Source organism: Notamacropus eugenii, chromosome 6, assembly GCF_028372415.1.
Source record: "Notamacropus eugenii isolate mMacEug1 chromosome 6, mMacEug1.pri_v2, whole genome shotgun sequence".
NCBI classification, from domain to species: Eukaryota; Metazoa; Chordata; class Mammalia; order Diprotodontia; family Macropodidae; genus Notamacropus; species Notamacropus eugenii.
In genome coordinates, this window is record NC_092877.1 from 232,349,504 (window position 1) to 232,367,355 (window position 17,852).

Below are 17,852 nucleotides of genomic sequence, written 5' to 3' on the forward strand. Positions count from 1 at the left end.
CTAAGAAACAGAGAGGTAGACAAGTGGAATAGACTTGGCACTCAAGATGCAGTAGGCAAGGAATATAGCAACCTTCTGTTTGATAAACCCAAGGACCCCAGCTTCTGGGATAAGAACTCATTGTTTGACAAAAATTGCTGGGAAAACTGGATAACAGTGTGGCGGAAATTAGGCATAGACCCATACCTGACACCGTACACAAGAATAAAGTCCAAATGGGTACATGATTTAGGTATAAAGATTGATACCATGAATAAACTGGAGAAGCAAGGAATAGTGTATTTATCAGATCTATGGAGAAGGGAAGAATTCTTTACTAAAGGAGAGATAGAAAGCATTATGAAATGCAAAATGGATAACTTTGATTACATTAAACTGAGAAGTTTTTGCACAACCAAACCCAATGCAACCAAAATCCGGAGGGATGTAGTAAATTGGGAAAGAATTTTTACAGCTAAGCTTGGGGATAAAGGCCTCATTTCTAAAATATATAGAGAACTGACTCAAATGTATAATCATACAAGTCATTCCCCAATTGATAAATGGTCAAAGGATATGAACAGGCAATTTTCAGAGGAAGAAATTAAAGATATCTATAATCATATGAAAAAATGCTCTAAATCACTATTGATTAGAGAGATGCAAATCAAAACAACTCTGAGGTACCACATCACACCTATAAGATTGGCAAACATGACAGAACAAGAAAATGATAAATGCTGGAGAGGATGTGGGAGAGTTGGAACACTAATTCATTGTTGGTGGAGCTGCGAGCGCATCCAACCATTCTGGAGAGCAATTTGGAACTATGCCCAAAGGGCTACAAAAATGTGCATACCCTTTGACCCAGCAATATCACTACTAGGACTATATCCCCAAGAGATGATAAAAATGGGAAAGGGTCCCACATGTACAAAAAATATTTATAGCAGCACTCTATGTAGTTGCCAAAAACTGGAAGTCAAGGGGATGTACATCAATTGGGGAATGGCTGAATAAATTATGGTATATGAATGTAATGGAGTACTATTGTGCCATAAGAAATGATGAACAAGAAGACTTCAGAGAGGCCTGGAAGGACTTATATGACCTGATGCTGAGTGAAAGGAGCAGAACCAGGAGAACTTTGTGCACCGCAATGACCACAGTGTGCAAGAGTTTTTTCTGGTAGACTTGGAATTTTGTAATAATGCAAAAACTTCTTATAAAAAAAAAAAATCCCAAAGGTGGTTCTCAAGGCAAAATGCCTTCCACACTCAGAGAAAGAAATATGGAAGTCACTCACAAAATGTAGCAGATCATATTTGTGTATGTGTATGTGTTTGTGTATCATGTTCTGATTTGTTATATGATTTCTTTCATTTATTTTAGTCTGACTACATAGCATGACTATAGTGAAAACGTACTCAATAGGAAAGTATATGTAGAACCTATACAGAATTGTATGCAGTCGCGGGGAGGGAGGGGGGTAGTGGGGGGTAGGTGTGGGGGGGATAAAATCTCAATTGTATGGCAGTGATGGTTAAACATTAAAAAATAATAAAAAAAAAATACTGTAATGGTTTGCCATTTCCATCTCCAGTGGATTAAGGCAAACAGAAGTCAAGTAACTTGCCCAGGATCACACAACTAAGGTCAGATTTGAACTCAGGTCTTTTTGACTACAGACTCAGTACTGTGTCCACTGAGCCACCCAGCTCCCTCCAAAGCAAACAGAGGTTAAGTGACTTGCCCAAGGTCACAAGGCTAGTAAATTCTTAAGCTGGATTTGAACTGAGGTATTCCTGAGTCTAGACCCAGCACTTTATCCACTGAGTCATTTAGCTGCCACTGTTAAATAAATACTTGTTGCTTAAATAGAGATCAGAAAAAATTAGAGAATCTTTATATAGTTCTGAAAACATAGCTATGTGTGTGTTTTTAAAATAAATACTATAAGATACTGCAAAGATCACTAGACTAGGATTCAGAAAGCCTTAGTGATATTTCTGGCTCTACAACCAACTAATGAGGGTAAAGTAATGGTACGCCTCTCTGAGGCAAAGAGGGTAAAGCTATACGCCCAGGAACACACAGATAGGAAGGGCCTGAGGCTCAATTTGAATTCAGCAAGATGAGTCTTCCTGACTCCAGGCCTAGCACCCTATTCAACTGCCCCTATGATCCTATGTGCTAGGTCTATTCTTAGTCTCATTTTACACAGGAGGAAACTAAGGCTGAGAAGACTTGCCCCAGATCACACAGCTGGTAAGTGTCTAAGGAAATATTTAAATATAGTTCTTTATGATTCCATTGCCAATACTTTCTCCACTACATGGCCTGATCTGCCCCTAAAAAACCCTCTCCTTCAAATAATATAAAATCCAAATGGTTCCCTTTCCCACAATTCCTTTTCTTTCAAGCAGAGCAAGCATTTTAAAAGTTACAAAATGACAGTAATAAACCATTCTCTTGAGGCATGGTTGTCAAAGACCTACATAAAGTAGGTCTTTGTAAAGGTTGAATAGTCTTGTCAATATCCTCCTCCTATTTTCCTAAACAAATTGAGACTGTTATAGAATCAAATTTTAGATTCACATTTTCCTTAAAAAGAACAAGAGAGCTAAGAGGCAGTGCAAAAACACTGAGGAATGACTAGACATATTGGGATATATGAATGCAATGAGATATTAATGTGCTATAGGAAGCAATAAATATGAGGAATTCAGAGAAACATGAGAGGACTTATATGAACTGATGAAATATGCAGTACCAGGAAAAGAGTATACAGAAAGACTACAAACTGTAAAGAAGTAACACAAAAACAAATATGAACTCTCTGTAATTTCCTGGCATACAGTAGACAATAAATTATTATCTTGACCCAAGAGATGAGAAGAGGAAATACACTTTCCTCCTTTTGTTAGAGAAGAGAGAAACTGCACATGTAGAATACGGCATATGCTATCAATCAACAACAACAAAAAACTGTTACTGTGAATTTATTTCCTATGTGCAAGGAAGGTACTGAAGATACAGAGACAAAAATGAAACAATTCCCTCTTAGAGATGGTTGCTATGTTAGTTGGTTATACTAAGCTAAGCTTAGTTACAAGGGAAGGATAACTAGGTGGTGCTGGTAGTGGTGAAAACTGGAAATGCCTGTGATACAAAAAGAAAAGTCATAAAGTTAAATTTAACTGAAAAACAGATGGCACAAAAACTAAAATAAGGGTTTTAAATCAATCTAAGCACATCAGAAGAGCAAAGAATGTACACTTGATTCAAGTTCTTTGTTGTTCTGCAGAGAGCTGCTGTCAGTAGGTGGCACTCTTCCCTCTGGATCCATGACTACAGCATCAAAGACTTTCATACTTAAAGGAAATAAGTAGTTACCATAGATATTTTCCAAGTGCAACAAATGAAAATGGAGGAAATGAGTGAAGGGGAAAACAAAAGGGACAGTGCTCAAAACAAATTCGAGGGCTCTCTGTAATTATAATATTTCTGGTTTCATGGTCCTAGGGTCACTGCAAAGTATTCCCCTTGGTGTCAAGGAAAAATTCTTAGGAAAATAGAAAGTCCAATATTTACCAGTGAAAGTGATTAATTTTTATGGCCTATCACATGTTCCAGATCATACACATTAATATATGTAAGAGTCAGCCCAGACTCTTCTCCCACGAGGTTTTCTTATATAATGTGTTCTCCAATTTTTCTTTAAAAAATGTTACGAAAGCAGTTCTAATTGCATAGTTACTCTAGAAGTGCAAACAGAAACTAACCAGACCATCACAATCTTTAACCAGGAAAGGTGGCCTATAGATAATGTGGGATTTCATACAGGGTGAAAGGAGGGAGGAAGAAGCAGGCTGTCTAGGGTGGAGGGGACAGATCACTGACATGGGGGGAAAGGTGGAGGATCTACTAAGGAGAGGCAATGTGGCATAGAGTGTATACATTTTAATTTTGAACCCCCAAGTCAAATTGTTCATAAAGGTCCTGCATTAGTTCTGAACTATATAGAATCATAGATTTCGCTCTGTAAGGGAAAGTGGAAATCATCTCATCCAACTCCTCATTTTAAAATAGAGAAATTGAGGCCCAGTGAGTAGATGCGGCTTATCCAAGGTCCCATAGGTAAAATAAGTAGGAGAGTCAGAATTAGAACCCAAGTCCTCTCCAAATCTAGTGACCTTTCCAATGATCCATCTTCAACAGCATAGTATTGCGGAAAGACCATGTCCCAGTTCTGCCACTTACTAACTGGGTGTTTTCAGGCAAATACTTAAACTCTCTGAACCTCAGTTTCCTCATTTTTAAAACAGGAGGACTCTACTGGAGGTCTCTGTGTCTCCTCTAGCTCTGACATTCTGTGATCCCTTTTGTAAGAGTCTTTATAATTTAAGTATGTGATCACAAGAGACTCCCAAGCCCACAGCAGAGTATGAAGGCATCATAATATTTAAGCAACCTTAGTGTGGAATGGATGGAATTCCTGCATTCTGACTCATTCCATTTATATCACTCTGGATCCAAAGTGACAACTTGGTGATCTCACATCTCATTTTTACCTTGCCCTTGACTGTTGTTAACTACTTTAGCACAAAAGAATGCTTTTCTCTGGAACCAGTTTCCCAGTCACATCACTCACATTTCTTAATATTTGTTTCTATTAATAAATGAACATAGGTTTGAAAGTTCTCCTTGTTCCATGCACCTTTATTTTCTTTTTCTTTTTTTCATTATTGTATACATCATAAGCTTTGCCTTTTCACTGAGGGAGAATCACACAATGGTTTTGGTAAATGATCCTACTCTGAATTTGTAGTATCTCACTTTACTTAATGCTGTTTTCAATTCTTACAGGTGACTAAATGAATTGTCTGAATGGATATTATGGACAGGGTTCTTGACAAACTGGTTGTTAAATCTTAAATTTTGTGGCTGTTCCAAGACATGAGGGGTAAGGGTAAGGGGAGCAAGCATTTTTTCAGGATCACAAAATTGTGTATTTTCCATATAATTATTATGCTCTGCTACTTCATATGGTGCAATGCCTTTATCTGGGGCTCTTGAGCTTTTCTTTTCTTTTTTCTTCTCTTCTCTTTTCTTCCTTTTTCCCTTTCTTTTTTCTTCCTTCCTTTCTTTTTTCTTCCTTCCTTCCTTCCTTCCTTCCTTCCTTCCTTCCTTCCTTCTTTCCTTCCTTCCTTCCTTCCTTCGTTCTTTCTTTCTTTCTTTCTTTCTTTCTTTCTTTCTTTCTTTCTTTCTTTCTTTCTTCCTTCCTTCCTTTCTTCCTTTCTTTCTTTCTTCCTTTCTTTCTTTTTACAAAAGCTAGTTAATTAATCCTTAACACTTCCAGAAAAGGGGGCTAGGCTACTGTATACATTTTACTCATAAAGAACTGAGGCATAGACAAAGTATGAATGATTTCCCTGAAGGAATGATTCATTGTTGCAATCTAGTCTCCTGAGAACTAGTAGGTATTACCACTATAAGTCCTTAATATGATTTATTTCATACACATATTGCCCGTAAGTAATATTGGCAGATTTCTTTGCCACAAAGAGAAATTTCATCCCATTACAAAAAGAGGGCATTTTCACAATATGCACAAGAGTACTGTCATCAATAAAAGTGCTCTGTCACCAAATCATAAAAATTAGGAACAACCTACAAGAACGACTGAAATAAAATAGGTCTTAAATTTGGTTTATCAAGTTTTGCGATGTACTGTACCTACTTAGCAACTGTACAATAGAGAAAAGTAAAAAGAAACCCTCAAAAACTTGCAGCTTAGTTGGGGAGACAAATCATGTGCCTATTAAATGCATAAGAAAAGTTAACAATGTGATATAATAAGAAATGCCTTTGGTCAAGAGAGGGAGTGTCTTCAGGGGAAAAGAAAAGCCTCAAGTAGATACTCCAGATGTGTAACAGGCAGCCACATTTGAGAATACTTGTCTAGCCATTGGCCAGTTCACTTAGTGTCTGTGTGGCACAACCCTGACCAAGATGGCGACATCTATGACTATGAAGAAGACATGATAAGAAACATAATCCACATTCTGATGGAAACATGATAGACTAAATGGGCCGGAAGAGACACATTTTTGGACATGATCAATATAGGGGTTTGTTTTTCTTGACAATGCAGATTTAATTATATATTTATTGTAGTCTCTGCTGTCATCATTCATCTTCTCACAATAAGCAGTAGATCTCAACTCTGTCCATCTACTTGGGCATGGGAAAGAACTGAAGATGAGAAATGTCCAATTCTTCCATTTTTTCCTGAGGCTGCCCCTAGATTTTCTCTCACTTCAAACCTGGTTAGGACTATAAATTCATGAAACTCAGAAGAAAAGAATTTTGTAGAAGGAAATAAATGTATTATGGAGTAACTAAGTTTGTTTCTTCACTGGACAAGTGTATCTGGGTATACTCTTTTGTCCTTATAGACTATTAGTCCCTGCCACCATTAACATTGATTTCCTTTCCTGGGTAATTAACTTTAGGGGATTCTCTGATTTCATTACATAATCTCTTTTACCTCTGTCTTTAATTGCTTAATTTTTAAAAGACAGCTTATGTTCTTTACTGCTTTGGCCATACAGTTCTTCCATAAAAGACAGGAGGAATCAAATAGTGCCTTGGACATTTCCAGCATCACTTTCTTCCATGTATTTTATTAATCCTACTTTAATAGTAGGAACCCTCTCATTTCATAAGTGTCTTGTTCTTAAACAAGAATTTTGCTACAAACATAAAAGAATCTGATCCTGTCCTATTAACCAGGGCTACCTTTCTTCCACAAAGCATTTCCCCCATTTAAAAGTAAACTGAACTACAAAACTATTCCAAAAACTAAACTGAACAAAAGCAAGCAAACAAAAGAAGTTGCAAAGAAGGTGCTGACTTCCCTTGGTGGAGGGAGTTTCTTTATCTGGGTGTTCCATATATCAACAAAATCCCAAATCCAGTCCCTCTCTCCATTCCTTACAACTTCTGTCCAGCTGCAGACTCTCCCCAACACACATAGACACACTAACCCTAGACCAAACAAACAGACCATGTTGATGTACTTATACATTTTGGTGGCGTAGAATACAACCCTTCCAAATCTGCCCATCCTGTGTCACTCTTGTCCATTTCCTTTTGCAAGTTCACTAAAAAAAGTCTACTCAATATATCGAAGTCCTTCTTCATATTCTGCCAACAATGTGAGGATTGTCATGAAGCGTGGGCTGTCTACCCCTCAATCTTAACACATGATCATACACATGGATTAATTTAACAGTCTTCCAGTCTGTCGGCATGTGATGCACAATTTTGATCTATTTGCTTTTTCCACAGTGGATGTTTAGATCAATCTCTTTCATATTATTATGGATTAGTTCTGGGGCTTTATGGGATAAATACTATCACCCGTGAATAGGAGAATTTGAAAAATGTCAGCAGTAATAATGAGTTCTTCTTTTATTTGGACTCAGCCACAGGACATCTCTGTCACTGTCTAACACCTTAATCAAGTCAAATCAATGGCAACAGCCCCTAGCATTTATATGGTACCTTAAGGTTTGCAAAGCATTTAACAAAAATAATCTCATTTTATCCTCACAACAACTCTGAAAGGCAGAGTTTATTATGATCCCAATTACATAGACAAGGAAACTAAGATGGTAGAGGTTAAATAACTTGCCCTGAGTCATGCAGCTACTATGTGTGTGAAGAAAAACTGGAACTCAGGTCTTCCTGACTTCTAGGTTCAGTATTTTATCCACTGGGGCACCTATCAATTATTAAGTGCCCACTGGATACACAAAGAAAGGCAAAAAACAGTCACTGCACTCAAGTGGTCTAATGGGAGAGACAACATTCAAACGATCATGCAAAACCAAAATTTACATAGAGTGTAATTCTGAGATAATATCAGAGGGACGGCACCAAAATAAAGGGGTACCAGGAAAAGGTTTTTTTGTAGAAAGTGGAATTTTAGCTGAGATTTGAAGGAAGTCTCCTCTTTTCCTTAGCCCTTTCTAAGCCTCATAAGCCTAGAGCCCATGTGTTTTTCCATAATATTGCCATATGACAAGCATACCTTCTTTTCCAGTCATAAATTTGTGATGAGATCTTTTGGAATGCTTTCTTTCCATTTTTCATTGGTGTTATATTACAGACTACTGTGTACTTCTTCATTGACTTTTGAGCCTTAACCTTTCATGCTTTGGAAATTGTGGCAACTACAGACCTTCGCTAAAAGAATACTGTTAGTCATTTGAATATAATACCATTTTTAGCCATTTGACTAAAATACAAGTTTGCAATTCATCAGGTTGTTTAAGCTTTTTAAGGGATAAACGGATGCTTTTCAGGGACAAACTGATACCAAAGTCATAAAATTGTTAGTTTTGACAAACCACCAATATTTCCTCTAAAGTAAATAATATAAAATATCCATGTGTTATTTATATTTGTCCATATCTGTAGACATGCTCTATAAACTCACAGTTTAAATGAGATGGAACTCACCCACTCTATTCCTTTTAGGACCTTCTAAGGACCTCCAAGTCTGCCCATCTGTTCTGCATTTCATCTTAAGGTTATCTAGGTCTTGCTATCTGCTTTGTCTCTATGTCCACCTGACAGCTGGGGACTTATATAGATGACACATTTTTGCTTATTGTTAATATAATTGTGCTCTTAATTAATAGACCCATCCATTAATAGGCCCATGTGACCTACTTAAGTCACATGGAAGCCTGAGTCACATGAGTCTAAGTCACATGGAACAAGAAGGGGTGGAAGAGGAAGAGGTGGAGCTAGAGTAGAGCTGGGAGGAAATTTTGTCAAAGTAGTCAGAACTGAGGGAAAGAGAGAAAACAGGCAGCTGGCTAGGGTGAGTGGGAGAGCTGGTTTGTGGGAAGCCTAACAGAGGAAAGGTTTGGGGATGGTATAATCCTCTGCATTGTTATTATGTATATATTTTTGTTACTATGATGGATTTGGCTTTCAGGTATCTGAATAAATGTTTTGGTTCTGTCTTCCATGTGGAGAGTCTGTTGTATTTCGCAATTCAGAATTGTGCCAGGATATTCATTGGTGCTGTAGGCACTGTGAACATCACATTGGTGCTACAGGACTGTCATCTGACCTGATGCTATAGAAAGACTCCTGGGCTTAACCATTATCCTCGAAAACTGCATTTTTATGAGTGTTGGGCTTGCCTTTCTAAGACAGAATCAAACTTTCTTTTAGGTATTATCTCTCTAAATTAGATTGTGAGCTCCTTGAGAGTAGAAAGAAAGTCCATTTTTTCCTATCTGCATTCTTAGGTCACAGCTTGGCACTAGTTAATGCTTAATACTTTTTTATCCACTTCTATCCACTACCTTGTTTTGTATCAATGCTCAGAAAACCATTTAAGGTTGTCTTTGTTGTTGTGTCATAGGGTCCTGCAAAATTTCATCATATGCAAGGAAGATGCCTCCTTAGAGGACTGCCAGTGGGGGAGGAATTTTGTTCCCACTGAGATAAAGTCTTTAAAAAGGGAGTGCTTGGTCTTTTTTTGTGTCATGGACCCATCTGTCAGCCCAGTCAAGCCTATGGACCCCTTCTCAGAAAGATGTCTTTAAATACATAAAAAAGAGGTACAAGATTACAAAGGAAATTAATTATAATAGTTTCACACACACATACATATATATCCACATATATAATGCATATACATATTATGTATATATACGCATATGTGTGTGTATATGTGTGCAGCCTGACTCTCACTTCTAGGTGGGTGATACTAGGCAAGTCACTTATCTTCACTCAGTCTGTTTCTTCATTTGGAAAATGGGATAATAGAATCTACCTATATATGCATAAATATGCTCTACAAATCTATATATCTATGTATCTATCTGTTTATCTATCTATCTATCTGCTTCTGGCTAAGGTGTTGGGGGCAGGACCTGGAATTTCCTTTGAGAGAACTCTGCCTTTGAGAGCCGGGTCTGAACCACAGCGTCCAGGGTTTGCAGTCCCAAGCTGAGATTTTTCAAAAGCTATCATATACGCTTTTAAAGCTTGCAAAGCTTGCTACAAATATTGTCTCTTTGGGCTTGCACAAGAACTCTGGGAGGTAGGTACTATTATTATCATCATTTTACAAATAAGTGAGATTAAGTGACTTGACTAGGGTCACTCAGATAGGATAAGGATTGAAATGTAGGTCTTCCATATTGCAGAGTTTGTTTCAGTCTGATTTCTTCATTTGGCCTCTCAGTTTCTAAAAGTCCAAAATGTGGAAAAGCCAGTCTATTCAAAGCCCAAGACAGATGTACTGGAACCAGAGAACCTCAGCTAAAGGCTAAAGGGACTTGAGGCCATTCATCATGAAGTTCAGTGACCTAGTGGAAAGTTTCAGCCATGGTATCCTCTGGCATCTGGACTGTATTTAATGATCCAGTGAGGAAAACACTAACTTGGCTACCAGGACATTTTTTAAATTTTTTTTTGATATTGAAATATCTCAAACTGGGAAGGATATAACAAAGCTCTTTGCAGTAGTTCCAAGTGGAGCTCAGTGTCAGAGAAAGCAGCATGTCTAGGTAAATATCATAAGAACTCAAGTCTCTCAGGTCACCTGGACCAAAATGCAAGAGTGCTTATAGAACCTTGGAAGATTAAAGAAAAATCACTCTTTCTGGATCTGTTCTGACCACCGGGAAAGTGTCAGGGAAACTCCTCTAGAGGTAGTAGTTAAACCAGAAATCAAGGAGAGAGAGGTAGTAGAATTATTACCACTAGCCAACAAGCAAACAGTAAGAAAGAAATGCTTTGGACTTATGACCCTACCTTAAGAAATTATTCTAATATGTAAGACACGATGGAGTGTTCATGTGACATTTTAAATGGAAGCTTTTGTAAAATGATTTTATTTATGTTTAACTCCATGAATATTTCTCAATGTTCACAGCAATGAATAGTTCCTCAAATACTTTAAAAATCACCTGGTATTAAAATGCTACCATTTCCCCCTTATGGAGGGCAACAACATAACCGTTGTTAACTTGGCCATTTTTTGTTATACATTTGTATAGTAACATACTTTTAGTACAATTCCCTGTATCATCAAGGGTCAGGTTTATGTTCACAATGTTGAAAGTACTGGTCTTCTGCCACCTACTGGCATACCCGTAGAGTTAGAGTATATGTTTCAAAGCAAAACAAAACTGCTGAGAATTAAATAATCAAATAAATAAATCAGAGAAACAGAGGGATTATAGAATCATAACACGGTCTGGAAAGGACCAGTAATATTGCCTAATCCAACCCCTTCACTTTACATATGAGCAAGATGAGGCGCAGACACAGTGAATTACTTGCCCAAAGTCACATAAATAATAAGTGGACCAGAATTCAATTTAGGTGCTTGACTTTTGGGGTGTTCATTCAGTTGTATGACAGTAAATATGTGGTTTGCTGTAGAAAGTGATTTTATGTTTTCACAAAGTATATCTTTGTTGTGTGGATTCTCACGTTTTTTGAAGGTGAAATTGCACATATATAGATTTGTAACTTCTAACTTTGAGTTTTGATGGATAAAAATACCCTTTATTATTTTGGACTTTTCTTTTCTTTAAGGTATCTTGAGATTTGATCCTGAATTCCCTGGAAACTCTAACACCAAAAATAGCCCTCTACAAGAGGGGCTGTGAACCATGAGAAGACTGTCCTCTAAAACAATGACATTAAACTCAAATAGAAACAAATCCCTTCAGGTCACATATTGACTTAGAAAACCACTAATTAATATTATGTTGTGTATTTTAATTTATGTTTTAAATACTTCATAATTACATTTTAATCTTATTTGGGTAGCCCTTGGAAATTTAGGGTGTTTGACACCTTTGCTCCAATACACTGAGACACAATTGGTTAGAACTTTGAGCTATGAAAAAAATGACTAAACTCTTCCTATCCTTTGGCTTTGTAACCAAGGAGATCAATGACAGAAACAAAGGTTCAGTGCATACCAAAATATTCATGGCTGCACTTTTCATGATAGAAAAGAGAGGGGAACAAAAGGGGTACCTGTAGATATAGAGTACTATTGTGTAGTTAGAAATTATAAATATGAAGAATGCTCCCCAAATGGAAAGGTTTGTGTGAACTGATGAAATAAGCAGAGTCTAGAAAAAATATGCAAAATAACCACAATAATGTAAATGAAAAGATCTTTAAAAGAAAGCACACTTTGAGTAATTGAGAAACTAGTAAGAGACCTTTTTATCAGCTAGTGTTGCTTCTCTCAGCACAGGGGTAGAGGCTACTAGGACAGAATGCTATATACTGTATCGGAAATAGTCATTGTAATGTGGGAATTTGGAGGGTTTTGTTTTGTTTTTGCTTAACTAGTGTTACTTGTTATGAGGGAAGGTGCGATTTTGGGAATAAAGGAGTAGGGAAAGGAAATGACGGTGATGTCAGACAGAAGGCATCAGTGAAAGCTATTTTGAAAATAAAATGAATGTGTCACCTCCAGCACAGGTTTCTTCTTTATGTATTTGTTCATGTCCAGCCTGCTCAATTCTGACTTATCTTGTTAAGCGCTTATCAGATAGCACATAGGGTACTGAGGAAATGGGGTACACATGTGAGGATCCACTATTTTTGTTAGTGAAAATCATTTACTATCAAAATGACTCCCTTCCTGGATCACCGCCTTGTCTTGGTGGAGGGGCTTGCATAGCTTAATGAAACTATGAACTGTGATGTGCAGATTAATCAAGATGGAGGGGTTTTATTGGACAGTTCTGACAAAAGGTGATCCACTGGGGAAGGAAATGGCAAACCACTCCAGTATCTTTGCCAAGAAAACCTCACGGACAGTATTAAAATCATAAAAGATATGACACTGGAAGATGAGCCCCTAAGGTTGGAAGGAGTCCAACATATTACTGGGGAAGAGTGAAGGAAAACTACAGGTAGTTCCAGAAATAATGAAGAGACTTTGCCAAAACCAAAAGGAAGTTCAGCTGTGTATGTGTCGTGATGAAAGAAAGTCCAGTGCTGTAACAACCACTATTGCAAAATATTTACAATCGTTAGCTTATAAATCAGATGTAAATATTTAAGCTTGTGTGTGACTATTCTCTGCTTATCTATGTATCTGTTTAAACAATCCTCTGAAAGTGTTTGCATCAGTGTGCTTGCAAAAAAAAAAAATCCTCAATGGCACTAATTTGACATATATAGATGAGAGGTCTGATATTCTGTGTAGTTCAGTTGTTACCAGCAAACTTCTTGGCTTCTTCTCAAATGAAACCAGGAATATTTCTCAAAGAGACACAAAGTCTTTGCTGATCTGGGCTAGAACCAAAATCAGCTTCAAAAAAACTAAAAGTACTTATGCTAATGAACATCATATCGGCACTTAGATTGAAGAAAGTGAATAAACGTTGAATCCTCATGATGCTTGGTCCAAGTTATTAATGAGCAGTGATAACAACGGCTAGCTCTCAGTGTTGTCATATGTCTGCATCTTCATGTGGAACGTTCATGGGCCAACATCTGTCCTTCAATATTTTAAGGCCTGCAGAGTCAGAGTCAGTTTCCCACTGAAATGGAATCAGCTGAAATGTGGGCTAAAATACAGGACACATGCTTTTGAAAAGTTTGCAAAAATCATGGGAGACTATTTAGAACTGGATGGGCCTTTAGAGGATGCCTAGTTCAATACCTTTATTTAACAGATGGGAAAACTAAAGACCAAAGACGGTAAGTGACTTGTCCAAGGACAAGTAGGAACTGACAAAGCCAGGATTATAATACAGGTTTTCTGTCTCTAAAGTCAGTGCTTTTTCCACTGTGCCATATTGTATCTCACCCCCTCCAAATTATTGTCCATTGATTCATTTTTTTCTGCATTTTCTGAAGAATTGGCATATAGATTATATAAATGGGAAGAGGAATATACCTTCCTCTCTACCTGTGAATATGAACGGTTCTATCCTTAACAAAAACAACAACAATGCCTCATAGGGTGTGTGTTTTGGATCTTCCCGTGTAAATCAGTGAAGTATTCACATTCCTCCCCAAGATTAGCTTTGATTTGAAGGGTGGAGGTGAGGATTGAAAGTTAAGACCACTGTAAGAGAGCAGGTACCCCCAGTCCTTTATTTTAGTGGCAATGAAATAGATGTAGGGTTCTATTTTTCCCCATAGAGCAATTCTGTCATTTGGAGATGGTGGCAAGGTCTGCTGGATGTGAGATGACAGAGATTTGAGGCTGCTGAAGTCTATGGAAAAGAAAACAACATACCTACTGGGGCACAAGTAGACTGAGAGAAAGACAGAGAGAGAGAGAGAGAGAGAGACAGACAGACAGACAGACAGACAGACAGACAGAAAGGCCTGTGGAGTCAGAGTCATCATTACCTGCATCTTTAATGGCTCCAATTCCCTCTTCCCCTTCATGTCTGTCGGGAAGGGCTAAAGATTTAGGGGAATAGGTATAGCAGTCTTATTAACTCATTTGGAAGCTTGTGGAGAGACAGAGATACCTAGGATAGAATGTACACAATACTTCCTTATGGTTAACATAGAAGAAGCAGAAACTTGATAATGAGGTGGGTAGATAGGTTGCTTTTTCTGGAGCCTATGAAACTAGGAGATAGGTGATATAGGCAGGTATCCCATTGTGATTTACTGTGTGGCTCAAGATGGTCAGTATTACTAGTATGGAATCTAGGGCTGTTAGCTTTCAAGAACTTTGGGAGCTGAATTTGGGATAAGTAAAGCATCACTGGAAATGACCAAGACTAGTGTAGGGTTGGCATGAGGTCTCTAATTCCTAGCACAACTGTGTGGAATGATTCAGGCCCGTGTTTCTGATACATGGGGGCTGGGACATTTAGTTGTTGCACTTTCCAACTTTATGAGCTCACAAGAAGGGGTCCAGGTGCTCCACAATAAATCCCCTTTATCCGTATAAAATTCCCCTTATATCCGTACAAGATTCTGACAGGGCCATCAGAAGGGAAAGACTTTTGGCGTCCAAGATCAGGTGTGCGAGAGTTAGATTCAGGAGGAAGACTAGGATGACAATATCCCTGACTGCCAGGTGATCCATATTTGGATCTCAACAAAGAAAATGGACTAGGAACAAGTTGAGGGTATTCTTCTGTAGCATCTCTATGTGTTTAACTTCCAGATTTAAATCTCTACTGACTTTCCTCTTGAGGCTAGTCCTACATATGAAGATTCCTATTTGACAGTTATGTTTGGATAGCTTGCTGTCACTTCAGACTCAACAAGTTAAAGTCAAATTCATCACCTTACTCAATACATCATATACAGTTAACTTCCTTACGACTGTTGAAAGCACCATCACTTTCTTAGTCATTCAGGCTTGTAACCTTTTTGAGTTCTTCCTCATACCCCACATCCAATATTCACCAAATCCTCTTGACGCTTCCTTTAGAATGTCTTTTGTATCCAATCCTGCCATTTTATTCCCCTTGTCACCATACTAGTTTGGATCTTTATCACCTTACGTTTGAACTGTTACTAGAATCTGCTAACTGATCTCTCCACCTCCACTTTGTCCTGAAATCCAGAGTAAAGTATGATGAGTGTTGCAAGAATGGCGTACTGTTAGAGTTCAGAAAAGAAAGACGAGAATGTTAAGAAAGACTTCACAAAAGACGTGATATTTTAACTGGGTGTTAAAAGATGAGTAGGATTTCAGGAGTTAAAGATGGAAGTGGGGAGGGCATTCAGGCAGCAAGAATGGTATAAACAAAAGTCCAGAGGCAGGAGATGTACAGGGACTAGCCAGTGGTTCAGTTTAGCTGGAACATAGAGAATGTAAAGGAGACTAGTGGACAAAACTTGAAATATATATGGCTAAGGAGTTTAGATTTTATTTACCTGTCAATAGAGGGACACTGAAGGTTTTTGCGTAGAGGAGTGTGATATGATCAGATCTGTTCATTAGGGCATTTAATTTGGTGGTGTTTACCTACTACCCTCACTTCCGTTAAATCTCAACTAATATCCCATTTTCTACAAGAAACCTTTCCCAACCCCTCTTAATTCTATTGGTTTCCCTCTTTATATTCATTGCCCGAAATCACCAACTACTTCACTATCTTTGCCAAGAAAATCCCAAATGACTTCATGAAGTTAAACATGATGGAAAAACAACTGAGCAAAATTTATCCTGTATATAGCTGTTTGTACATATTTATTTGTTGACTTCTCCCATTAGATTGTGTGCTCCTTGAGGGCAGAGACTATCTTTTGCCTCTTTTTGTGTACTCAGGACTTAACACAATCCCTGGTGGATAGTAGGCACTTAATAAATGTTTGTTGACTGACAGTCAGTGGTATGATTCAAACCTGATAGTGAGTTTTTTCCTGCTTTGTGCTTTTATACTTAGGTAACCAGTGTAAGCATTAGTCTTCTGAACCAATTAAGCCTTGAAGATAATTTCATTCCCTTTTAAGGAAAAACTAGCCTATTCTTTATTGGGATAGGTGCTGCACTGTGTGGCAAAATCCTAAAGATTTTCTACAATAGCAAAAGCTAGCATTTATAGAACATTATAAGGTTTACAAAGCATTTTACTTGTGCTATCTCATTTTATCCTCACAACAGTTCTAAGGAGATTGGTACTATTATTATCCCTGTTTTACAGATGGGGAAACTGAGGCTGATAAATATTAAGTGACCTATCCAGGATTATACAGCTAATAACTATCTGATGCTAGATTTGAACTTGGGTGTTCCTGACTTCAGGTCAAGTGCTCTAACTACTGCTCCATCTAGCTTCTTCTAAAGATGTGTTCTCCAAACTCTTTTGATTATGCATCTGTATCAGTAAGAAAAAGTGTTAAGGATGCAAACTCCCCTCCCCCAATATATGTATTCTTTCCATTCTTCACACAGTACTCTATCTCCAATTAGTGCCTTTGCACTGGCTGTCCCATCTTCCTCCTCACCTACATCTCTTTGAAGAATCCCTTATTTTCTTTAAGGTTCTGCTTAAGCACTGCCTTATACATAAAAACTTTCCTAAACCTTCACGTTCTATCCTACCCACCATTGCTATTGCCCTTCTGCCCATCTCCTCTTCCTCGCTTTCCTATTTCTGTCTATAGTATCACTATTTTCTTAGTAATGTAGGTTCAAAAACTGTGAATCTACGTTGACTTTGCCCATTCCCACAAGATTAATTTCATCCCTAAGACTTCCAAAGTCTTCATCCTTCATGCTCCATCAGATTAATTTTCCTAAAATGCTGTCATCATGACTTCCTTGATCAAAAACCTTTGGTGGCTCTCTCTTGTGTAACAAAGATTAAAAGTTTGACATTTGTGACCCAACTCATTTTTCTAGTCTTTTCTCTCATTATTCTGAACATAAATCAGGTCTTCCTGTCCACACAGGCTAATCACCTTTCCCTGCTCACCCCTTTAGCCTTCTAGCATAGTACTTGGCACATGCTGAACACTACATAAATGCTTACGGTGTACCGTTGCCTCTCGCTGAAAAGACATTTCTTGCATTTACCTCTATCCAAATCCTGTCTATGCTTCAAGGACCAGGTCAAACGTTTCTTGTTCCAAATTTTCCTAATCACCAAAGCAGAAAATGATTATTCTATGCTCTGAATTCCTACACTGTTTTCATTTTCATTATTTTGCCTGTAACGGTATTCTCTTAGGCTCTTGCATTGTGGATGATTTTGTATGGTTTCTTTTTTTCCCTCTACCTCACTGGATCGCCAATTCACGAAAGCTAAGGAGTATGAGCTATACATTTTTTAGCCTCCATAGCATGTAGCACAGACTCTTGATGCACACTTGCT

General features: G+C 37.8%; 1 protein-coding gene across 1 annotated transcript in view; it reads right to left on the bottom strand.

Annotated features, from left to right (window-relative positions):
* CLDN10 (claudin 10) overlaps positions 1-17,852 on the bottom strand; it is a 145,982-nt gene that overhangs the window by 95,209 nt on the left and 32,921 nt on the right. The gene's annotated exons all lie outside the window — the stretch shown is intronic.